Source organism: Protopterus annectens, chromosome 12.part0, assembly GCF_019279795.1.
Source record: "Protopterus annectens isolate FY-2018-M chromosome 12.part0, PAN1.0, whole genome shotgun sequence".
Taxonomy (NCBI): Eukaryota; Metazoa; Chordata; order Ceratodontiformes; family Protopteridae; genus Protopterus; species Protopterus annectens.
Genome location: NC_056746.1, coordinates 1,294,193,447 through 1,294,205,477, shown reverse-complemented (window position 1 = coordinate 1,294,205,477; position 12,031 = coordinate 1,294,193,447). Strand labels below are relative to the sequence as shown.

Genomic DNA, 12,031 nt, shown 5'->3' with positions numbered 1-12,031 from the left:
TGAATCAGTGAAGATGGAATTCACTGAAGTAATTTCAATTTCAGACTTCATATTCTTCACAAAATCCGTGGCAACACAAGACCTGTTATTCTAGCACCTTTCTAAGTTTATAAGAATAATTAAAATGTGTCCCTGTTTTTGGGACTTTGTCCCACATAAAATCTGGACAAAGTCAAAAGTATTGTGCCAAGAAGGTAGAGAGCTATGTCAAGTAGTCTGCAAGGAGCCATCTCTAGCTGTTGATTTTTTCCTTTTGCTTGTGTTCACTTCTACTGGCGTACTTTGTACACTGGGATTTCAGAGTCCATTCTTCAATACAGATAGCATGCAGTAATAGGATTCCTGCCTGTGACTTTATTGGGGGATATTTGTTTTATTGGAGGCTTTTTATCAGGGCTTAAAATTTGAAATAAGTCAGAGGCTTATCCTGTCTGAGCAGAAGGCGTACACGTGTCAAAGCAGTTTCCTGTTTTGCCTAATAGTTTGTCTGTTACTCATAAAATTTGCATTTTCTTCTGGCAAATTGTCAGCAATCATGAGTAAAGAGTTGCTTTGTATAGGAAGCAAATCCCACATGAAGATTTTCATTTGTTTTGTCTGTTCTGCTTAGGGCCTCAACACATCTCTAACTGCCTTGATTGAGCAGAATTTCATGCAAAGACTCTAAAATGTAGGGCCAGAGTACTTGCTGCCAATATAGAGTCATCTCAGTCTTTCTTGGTGGCTTTGCAGTCCACAGCTAACACAGGGCTTCTGCAGACTCCAGTGTCTACTAGTTTCATTCCAGAAATGTCTTCGTTTCCCAAAAAAGCTCCTGCTACCATTCCCAAGTCTGACCTAGGTGAAGTGCTTTTGCAGCCCCTGGTCTAGTGACTTCTAGGCCCGGGCCCTCTGGTGTGATCCCTTGGGAGGCAGCAGTGGCTTCCAGTCTACCTTTGAATGCCACTGTTCACATGATACTTGGTTCTAAGGTAGCTGTGCAGTTCTCAGCTTCATATGTCCACACAGTGTATGCCAAGGGGTACTCCTTGTCTTCACCAACTACCGAAGTCAGAATCCAAGTTACGGTCTAATAGCCGCCTCCTTCAATCGCCCCTGTAAAACAAATGACAAAGTCTAAATGAACAACTTCAGTTGCTTTGCCACCTCATCTGGTCACTTCTACAGAGACTGAAAATATCTAAACTAGCACGGGAGTTTGCGGCTTTCATGAATTGAAGAGAGACCTTTTTATCCACATTTGAGACCTCCCCATCTATAAGGAGCAGGGAAGTCGTTTTTCAGGAAGTGGAAGATTGTTGTAGCTCTGAGGCATGGTCTTACTCTCAACACTTAACCACATCAAACTTAGCCAGACTGTGACACGCTCAGTAACCCCCCCCAAAAAAAAAAAAAAAAAAAAACACACGCGCACACACACACACACACACATGAGGACCTTTACTTTGCAATACCCTGCATTGTATGAAGAAGGCTTTCGGTTGGGAAAGTAAGCAGTTTGCTCAGGCCCACTTTTGGGAACAAAGTCTCCCTTCACCCAGACAAATGACTATTCCTCCAGTGCACATTGTATTAGATGTCTTCAAAGGCCTCTCTCTCCACCCTGATTCTTTCAACCCACTCCACACTGAGGATGGCAGCCAAGTTTACAGAGAGCTGGAAACTTTTAAGTACCTCTAGAAAAAAAGTCCAAAGGCTGATCCTTCTGTTGTCTCCACTGAGCCTTCTAAAGGGCCAGCAAAATATCCTTTGCTTAATGACAGGGAAAGCAGATTATTAGACAGATTTGGAAAGAAAGCTCATACTTCTGCCACCCTTTCAGTAAGAGCTTTGAATTTTTCAGTTCCATATGCTTAAGTACTTTGCATCTCTGCAAGACAAAATGTCACTATGGTAGACTATTGCAGATTGTTTCTTATCACAGGAAATTCAGGAGATAGCCAGAGAAGATTTAAAAGTCTCTGGACATTCCTTAAAATGTGGCTGTGATGCCTTAGATGCTTCTTTGTAGAGAGCAGTTGCTACAGGTTTTATCATCTACAGCCATGCATGTCTCAGGACGCCAGCCCCTGTCAGATAATGTAAAGGCTGAACTTACTAGATGCCCCTTTGGACAAGGAATTCCTTTTTGATCCACCAGCTGAACAGGTTTTTGAGAAACTGGACAAAAAAAGGAAGCAAATCAGAACTGTGAAATAATTTTACCAGTCTCTAATTTCAAGATACAATAGGAATTATCCTTAAGAACCTTGGCCTTTCCCACCTAGAGAAGACTAGGGGAGGCCTCCCTGTGATTACAAAAATGGCAACCAGAACAATCTCAAAGGGTAGAAGGCTCCTTGGAGAACATATCCAGCACATACAGCACTATGACTGTGTTCCACTTTCTATCTCTCTATTCTCTTACCCATTCCTGTCCATCCCAGACCCCTAGCAGTGAGAGACTCCTCTCTTTAAACCAGTGGAAACCCATCATCGGACACCAGTGGCTCCTCAACATCAGAGAGAATATATTCATTTCAGACGAATTCCACCTTTTCTGGGAATTCCAAAGCCATCAAGAGAGTAGGAGAGTCTCTTACAACTTAACCTTAGGGAGGTACTTCAACAATGTTCTGTTCAGCCTGTCCCTCTTGAACTATGTCAGTGGTATGGTACATCAGCAAGCAAGGAGGGATTAGATCTTAACCCTTGTCTCAAGTAGCTGTGAGTATGTGGCAATGGGCAATCTCATCCAGTCGATTTCTGATAGTGCACATTCTGGGAAGTCCAGACAATTTGAGCATGTCCATTTTGTTACCTCATGAGTGATCTCTCAACATGAGCCATACAAAATAGATTTCACCAGTGGGGCCAACATTGCTGTGACCTCTCTGCATCTTCCCTCAACAGCAAGTGCAGCAGTTTATTTGCAATAATCCTCTTGCTGGGGCAATCGCCGAGAAACGCACCCTTCCACCATTGCCCCCCACCCCCAATCTCCTCTTTGCGTACCCCTCAACTCCATCAATCCCCAAATTTTTCCAGAAAGCATCTTGATTGAAGAGTGAAGTAATCCTTTTTGCCCCTTACTGGCCTCCTCAGATTTGGTTCCCTTTTCTTTGGCCTAATCTAGTTCACCCTCCATGGTTTCTGGATCCAATTCCAGACGACATGTCTCACCCAACAGAAATGGTTCAGCCTGACGTTTCAGGCCTAAAGCTGACTGCATTGTTTCTGCACTTCGTTTATACCCAGGCAACCTAGACTCTCCTTCCTTGGCCCATCATATACTTCTGTCGTCCCATAAAAATTCCACTAGAAAGATTTACAGAAGTAAATGAAAGATTTGTTTTTTCGGTGCAGCAAAAAGACATTGACCCTTTTTGACACCAGTACATTATGTTCTTGAGTTCCTGACTTTAACAGTTGAAGTACAGTTAGCTGCCATTTCTGATTTTCATATGGGATTTGACAATTCCACCTTAGCTTCCTTAGAACTTTGTAAGGTCTACCCTTCTGAGACCACCTTTTAAAGATCCAACTCCACAGTGGGATTTAAATTTAGTATTACAGGCTTTGACTCCTCCCTTTGAACCATTAGCTAAATGTGAACTAAAGATTTTATCCTGGAAAACTCTTTCTTGGTAGCTGTAACTTCAGCTTGAAGACTTTCTAAACTTTCAAGCCTCGTCTTCTAAGCCTCCATATTTAATATTTCTTAAAGACAGAGTAGCAAAAAAAAAAAAAAGTAGTCCTTCCATTCTTCCTAAGGTGGTGTTGGAATCAAACATCATTCAGTCCATTAATTTTCCATTTTTCTTTCCACATATCTGTGCAACTGCACCTTGGGCTAATCCTCATACCTTTATTACTCATTAGAAATTGGATCTGGTCTTGAGGGGAAGAGCAGCCTTTGGCTCAACAGTGCTCAGGAATCTCCTTCCTTAGTGTCCTCCCAGGAATTCATGTAGCTGGGTACTCTGTCCCAATTGGTGAGGAACGAATGAAAGTTGGCAACATCAGGTAAAGAATTTAGGTACTCACCATAACGTTCCATCTGTGTTGTCCATTTTCATTCTTCCTCCGCACTCCTCCCATCAACCCCTTACCTTTTTAGCTGTTTACAATTTTCTCGTTCTTTCAGAAGTTAAGGACCAATAATATCCTTCTGTTCACATAGGTTCATAGGTGTGTACTAGGCTAATGGCCCTGGGGCCTTTGCAAGCCTAGCCCATAGGATTACTCTGGCATTGTGCCACCCAACTTGGTTCCCAGTGCCTCTGTTGAGTAGAGCCACTGGAGTAATCCGCGGGGTGAATTTTCTATTTCCCATCCACTCATCAAAATTTCTGTTGAGGTGCTCTATTTGACATGTATGGGAAGTCTATTCCATAGCATGGGCAGTCTCTGTGTTATGAACCTGTCCCACCAGCACGATGTCCTTCAAGGATGCATCTGCAGTCCTTACAAATGGGTTGTCCTGTCGTCAGGCAGCCCTTCGGTCGGCCGGATTCCAAAGTCTGGGTCTGGCCTCGGCTGGTGTCGCACTTCACCCGACGTCATAGCTGCAGTTATTCGGGTATAAAGGCATCAGCCGACGCCATTTTCCTCAGTCTTTCTTGCCGCGTGGCGCCCGAAGCAGAAGCTGTTCGCAAGTGCCGGTCGGTCAGAACCAGAGATTACTACTACCGAATACTTCTTCTACTACCGAAGACTTCTAAAAAGCTAAGTACCCCGTTGGGGACTCTTTCTTGCCTCAGCCGATGTCAGAAAAAGTGAATCACTGTTTAACTCGTGGGAAACAAATACCTCCTAAAGATTTCCACTCTTACTGCTTACCTTGTTTAGGCCCAGACCACGACGTAGCAGCTTGTCTAGCCTGTGCTTCTTTTAACCGACGGACGCTTAGACGTCGGTCGGAATTTGCTGAGCAGTTTTTCGGCTCTGATTTTGCTTATATTATGCCGTCGGATCCTCCGACTTCACAAATATCCAAAAAACGCAAGGAAAAAGACCGACACTCGCGGTCCGCGGTTTCGGCCGAAACCGCGGTTAAGACAACCGTGAGTGTCTCGGTTTCGGCTGAAACCGAGCAAGCGGTTCTTCCTTCAGCCGAAAGCTTACCTTCTACCGAGGCCTCTTCCTACCTGGTGGAATCGGCTTTTGAAATCCAACCTGCAGTTGTAGTTTCTCAGGAATTATCTGACACTATTCCCTTGGATATTTCAACCCCTGCACGTGGAGCTGCTAGGCCTCCTGCAGCCATGTCTATTAAGGCCTTTGCCAGGGCTAAAGCAGCTAAAGCTACTAAATCTGTGCCTGTTAAGACCCCCTCTCACAGGCCTAGCTCCAGTTCCCAAATGCTTAGTTTAGCAGAGGATCTCATTTCTTTAATCCGGGGATCCCAACCTCTCCCAGACAGGGCCTCTCACCCACCTCCAGAGAAGAGGCCTAGAGCAGAGCCCCCTGAGCCAGTTTCCACAGATGATTCCTCTGATGATTCAGATAATACAGACCCTCCAGAGACTCCTTTTTCTCCTTATGAAGACTCTGATGCTGAAGAGTCCATCCCTTCTGCCTCTCCACCTGAGGAATTTTCCTTTGGGGAAACCTTGCATGCTATGAGGGAACAATTTCAGTGGCAGGGCCAAGATTTTTCAGATTCCAGAAAAAGGCTTAGAACCTTTTTGCATTTACCACAACATAGGCCTTTAGCTATACCTCCAGTTCTGTCTGTTGTAGATGATGCATTTAATGATGCTTGTACTGCTCCTGATTCATTACCTCCGGCCCCTGCTAAGCCCGATAGGTTCTACAGGGTCCCGGACACACATCACCATTTATACAAGGCTCCTTTTGCAGATCCGAGACTATCTCCCAGGGGCCTAAGGCTGTAGCATCTACCTCTGCCAAAAATCCCTCCCCTCAAAGGGAATCCAGGTCCTTAGAGATGGGGTAAAAGTTTACACTTCTGCTACTCTGTCAGCTAGGGCCTTGAACTGTCAATTTCATATGATCCAGTATCAAGAATTTATGTTAGACCAGTTAACCAAAAAACTGTCCTCTGATGAACCTTTAGACAAGAAATATGTTCAGGAAATGGTACATAACATTCAGCAAGTCAGTAACCATTCTTTAAAATGCGGCTATGATGCACTGGAGGCTTCCTTTAGATCAGCCATGACTGGCACAGTTATCAGAAGGCATGCATGGTTAAAAGAGCAGGCCTTACCGGACCATGTCAAATCAAAACTATTAGATGCTCCCATGGACAAGGTCAATTTGTTTGGCTCTCCTGCATAACAGGTGCTGAAGAAGATGGAAGAGAAGGCAAAATCTGTCCAAACCGTGAAAGATTTCTTACAGGTCCAATTTCCAAGGTTTAGCAGGAATTGGCCCTCCAAGAATTGGTCCTTTCCAGACTCCTCCAAAGCACAGAGAGGCAGGAATAGGCGTTCAAGAGGCAGAAACCAATCCAGAGGTGCCTACAGGGGACGCCAGTGGCAGGGTAACAACCAGCGAGGCACAGACACAGCCACCACCACTACTACAGGACAATCACAGTGACTTGGCTCTGGCACCGCCTACCAGGGAACAACTAGAAGCACCCTTAGGCGGGAAGCCAGCTTTATTTACAAAGAAGTGGCATTACATCACAAGGGACAAGTGGATTTTGCAGACAATAGACCAAGGTTACAGGTTTCATTTCCATACTCTACCAGGAAAGAGAGGAATGCCAAACCTACCTCCAAATCAAAAGGCAGAAGCTCTGCAACAAGTAAATCAATTATTAAAGATGAGAGCTGTGGAAAAGGTACCACATATGGAGCAAGGAAAAGGCTTTTACTCCAGACTCTTCCTAGTACCAAGGAAAGAAGGCAAATGGAGACCTATTCTCGATCTGTCCGCTTTAAACACATTCCTCATTGTTCCAAAATTCAAAATGCTGACCCTACAGCAGCTTCTTCCCATGCTGGGCAAGGAGTCTTGGCTGGTAACTCTAGATCTCAAGGAGGCATACCTGCACGTCCCCATACGACCAAATTGCAGAAGATACCTCAGATTTCTTGCAGGATCAGAGCATTATCAATTCTCAGCATTGCCCTTTGGCTTATCTACTGCGCCCAGAGTGTTCACGAAATGCCTGGCATCAGTAATCGCTCATTGCAGGCTTCAGGGGATCCAAATCTACCCTTACCTGGACGACTGCCTAATACAAGCGGACAACAAAAACAATCTAGCAGAAGACTTACAAAGGGTCATTTACCTGCTACAAGCCCTGGGATACACAGTCAATTTAAAAAAGTCAAAACTGATACCATCCCAGAGAATAACCTTCTTGGGTGCAGAGTTGGACACATCAAAGCAAATGGCATTCCTAACAGGAGAAAAACAGGAGCAGCTACCTCTCTATTTCTTGGCATTAACAAAGCAGAACCATCTGACAGCAAGAAAAGTACTGCAAGCCTTGGGCTTCATGGCATCCTGCATAATATTGGTTCCTCATGCCAGACTGCATATGAGAAAACTACAGTGGTACCTAAGGAATTTATGGTCTCAACACAAGCACAGCTTAGAAACCCAAATTCCAATTATTCCATGCCTGAAGCAAGAATTCCTATGGTGGGCTCAGGCTTGTCAATCAAACACAGGATTGCCCTTCCACAATACTCAACCAAGCCAAACCATCACGACGGATGCCTCAGACCTCGGTTGGGGGAGAGACATGCTGGACAAGTGCATACAAGGCTTATGGACTCAAGACCAGCTGCACCTACACATAAATCTAAAGGAAATGCTGGCAGTAAAACTGGCAATTCAGGCATTCAGACCATTTCTCCAACAAGGTCTATTGATGATAAGGACAGACAACACCACAGTTATGTGGTACATCAACAAGCAGGGAGGCACACATTCGTATCCTCTTTGCCGGATGGCACTGGACCTCTGGAATGTGGCCCTGAGCTACAACTTTCAGTTAAAAGCAATTTTTGTACCAGGAAAAGAAAACATTCTAGCAGACATATTAAGCAGGACTACCACGGATGCCCACGAATGGATGCTGCATCCGGACATCTTCAAAACCATTACAAGAAAATGGGGGCTTCCAGAAATAGACTTATTTGCATCCCCACTCAATCACCAGCTAAAGAAATTCTGCACAAGGACGTACCACCCACTTGCTTGGAAGGTGGACTCCCTATCCTTCAGTTGGAAAAACCTGACAGCATATGCATTCCCACCGCTTCCTTTGATGCACAAGGTGCTATTGATCAAAGAGGACCGTCCAAGGATCATTCTGATAGCTCCAGACTGGCCAAGGCAACATTGGTACCCATTACTGAGGAGCATGTCTCAGGAACAAATATGGCCACTGCCCCTGGTTCCCTTGCTGTTAACACAGAACAACTACAACAATCTGCATCCAAACCTGAAAACTCTGCAGCTGACTGCCTGGAACATTGCATAAGACCAATTAACCCTAATTTATCCCAAAGGGTTAAAGACATTATCCTTGAGGCTCGCAGACCCTCGACAAGAAAAAATTATTCAGCGAAATGGAAAAGCTATCTCATTTGGAGTACTGCAAAAGGAGAAGATGTGTCACTGGTAAACATAGCCAACATCCTGGAGTACTTGGCAGAGCTCTTCCACACAGGCCTGTCCTATTCCTCCATCAAGATTCATGCATCAGCTTTTTCAGCAAAATACGACTTGGATCCTCCTGTCTTCTCACATCCTCTGCTCAGACAGTTTCTGAGAGGAATTAAAAATGTAAAGCCTCCTAGGAAGCCACCATTACCAGCATGGGATTTGAACTTTGTGCTAGAAAAATTGACACTTCCTCCTTTCGAACCAGCAGCAACAGCAGAACTACAATACTTATCATGGAAGACTGCCTTCCTGCTGGCAATCACTTCAGCAAGAAGGGTATCTGAACTTCAGGCATTAATGGCAGTACAACCCTTCCTGATCTTCCATCAAGACAGAGTGTCCATGAGAACAAATCCTTCCTTTATGCCTAAGGTGGTCTCCAGAGTTTCTTTGAATCAGGCTATCCACCTACCTACATTCTTCCCCAACCCACAGAACTGGGGAGAAAGACTGCTGCATACCTTGGATGTACATAGACAATTACGCTACTACCTGGACAGGACCAAGGGCAATAGAAAAACTGACCAGCTACTGGTAGCATATGCAACAGGAAGGGAGGAAAAAGCAATTTCAAAACAGACAATCTCCAAGTGGATAGGAAATTGCATTAGATTTTGTTACTCCTACCATGGAAAGAAAACTCCAGAGAACATCAGGCCTCACTGTACAAGGGCTACAGCCACTACCACAGCCTTCTTACGAGGAGTGGCTACCAAGGACATTTTAGAGGCTGCCACTTGGAGCTCCGTGCATACATTTGCCAAGCATTATAATTTACCTTTATACTCTAGATCCCGAGCAGGTTTTGCCACTGCTGTTTTGCAAGGGATCCTAACTACACCATAACTTTATTTTTCCACCTCCCCCAGTTTGGCTATGGTATTCTACCCATTTGTAAGGACTGCAGATGCATCCTTGAAGGACATAGTACAGTTTTGTACCTACCATAAATGTAGATGTCCGATAGGAATGCATCTGCAGTCAGGATTACCCACCCGCCTTCCCCTCTGTGGTGCTCCTAGGGTATTTGCCCATCGTATAGCTAGCTGGGGGAATCTATTATGGTGTATTTGTTTGCATATATGTACATACATGCTTATTTTTTGTGTTTGCTCTCTACTATTTGGAATCATTGGCATTTATCCAAATTTAGCCTTCCAAGAGGGCACCTGGCGTCTGGGGCAAGAAACATGCCTTTATACCCGAATAACTGCAGCTATGACGTCGGGTGAAGTGCGACACCATCCGAGGCCAGACCCAGACTTTGGAATCCGGCCGACCGAAGGGCTGCCTGACGACAGGACAACCCATTTGTAAGGACTGCAGATGCATTCTTATCGGACATCTACATTTATGGTAGGTACAAAACTGTACTTTATGTTGATTGTGGTAATGAGGTTGAGGTCTTTGGAGCATGTGGTGCGGAGGGATTGGTATTTTCTTAGATGCAACATTTCTAAGAGCTGGGTCAGACCTGGCTTTGTAAGTCAAGCAGAGATAGCCTGTAAATAGGCGATATGAGAGACAGAATAATTGAGTTTTTTGAGCCTGTCCATATAGGACAAGTGTTTAAGGCCTATGATCCTCTTTGTGAGGTACTTTTGCGGCCTCTCCAGTTGTTGCAGGTGTCTAGTGAGGTACATGCCAAATGGGGCATTATACTCTATGATTGGCCTAATGAGGGAAGAGTAGAGGGAGACAATGACCTCTTCCTGGGTGCAAAACCCTTAGTAATGAGACGTACCACATAGAACTTTGACCACAGTGGAAATGTGGTGGTCAAAAGAGCGGTTGGTGTTCACCTGTGTTCTTAGATCTCTTACAACGCCTTCTGAGTTTAGTGGACTACCATCACTGTGGTAATTCATGGGAACCGGGTTTTTCCCAAAGGGGATGACGACACATTTTTTGGCAGTGAGCTCAAGGCCATGGATGTTCTTTGTGTTTCACTGTTGCAGTCATTACATCTGGCCTATCTGCCTGCAGGTAGCCCTCAGCCAGCCTGAATATCGAAGTCTTGGATTCCTGCGTCGGATGCTGTCTCTTCTTCCATGACGTCAGGTCGTCAGGGGTATAAAGCATGCAGTAGACGCCTTTACATCAGTCTTTCTTGCCTTCCGGTGCCCAAAGCATAAGCAGTTCGCAAGTGCCGGTCGGCCGACTCCTGAAATTTTCGCTTTCCAGTTTCAGAACCGAAGTCTTCAAAAAAGCCAAGTACCCCGTTGGGGATCCTTTTTTTTGCTCTTAACCGATGTCGGTAAAAAGTTAATTGTCTTACCTGTGGAAAGCAAATGCCTCAAAGAAGATTATTCATACTGCATTCCTTCCTTGGGTCCAGACCACGATGTCCCTCGCTGTAGTTTTTGTCTTGTTCAACCCACGAACTGTTCGTCATCTGTCTATATTTGCAGCTAATTATTTTGGTATTCTGTATAACTATCCAGAAATGGCTTCGGTAAGCCACCCGACTACTGGTATTCCAAAAAAAAGTTAGTATAAAGACAGAGACAGATCACATAGGTCCAAAAGTGCTGACGACACTTCTGTTAAGCTAGTCGCCAGTCCGCCGGTACTCAGTGAGGCGCTTTCGCAGCCCTTTTTCCCTGCTAATTCAGATTTGCAGACCTCTACGAAGACCCATTTGGAGTCTGGTATATGCCGCAAGATGCTTTGACTATGGAACCTGCGGATATGTCTACCTTGAATGAGTCTGGAGCCGCCGTGCATGCACTGGCTTCTGAGGATGTATTCAGGCCCACAGACTTGCATTTTAAACCGATGCCTTCTTCCTTCAGGCCTAAAACTCAACCCACTCCTAGAAAACCAACGTCCAAACCGCATGGTCAGGCCCATATGCCTAAAAAACAAATGCTTAGAATGTCTGAAGACGTTATTACTTTAATTAGGGGAAGCCAGCCTTCTCCCTCCGAGACCCAGAACTGATTTTCCTTCTGATTCTTCTGATCAGGATTGTGATATTTGTTTCTTCTGATTACCAGGATTTGCCCTTATCTAGCTATGAGGATTCTGATGCAGAGGATTCCATTCCCTCTGCTTCCCCTCCAGAAGATTTTTCTTTTGGTGAAACCTTGCACATTCTTAGGGAGCATTTCTGCTGGGGAAAGCCAGGATTTCTCTGATTCAAAAAAGAGTATTGGGGAATTCTTACTCCTTCCTCAACACAGGACTTCAGCTAATCCCTCCTGTTGTGGACATTGTAGATGATGCTTCTTTGGAATCTAGCCTGTCCCCATACACTTTACCTCCAGCTCCCAGAAAACCTGACTGGTATTGCAGAGTACCTGACTCTCGCATGTTCCTCTTCAGGAATCCTACTGCGGATCCAGAGACTATTTCCCAAAGGCATTAAGGCTACTGCTGCCAAAAATCCTAC

The 12,031-nt window shown here is 44.9% G+C and overlaps 1 protein-coding gene and 1 long non-coding RNA gene across 2 annotated transcripts in view; one reads left to right on the top strand and one right to left on the bottom strand.

The window, feature by feature from the left end:
• The window catches only part of TM9SF4 (transmembrane 9 superfamily member 4), a gene marked incomplete in the record, with an annotated part of 2,004,758 nt that overhangs the window by 648,561 nt on the left and 1,344,166 nt on the right, over positions 1-12,031 (bottom strand).
• LOC122817149 overlaps positions 1-12,031 on the top strand; it is a 406,800-nt gene that overhangs the window by 314,894 nt on the left and 79,875 nt on the right. The window lies entirely within an intron of this gene.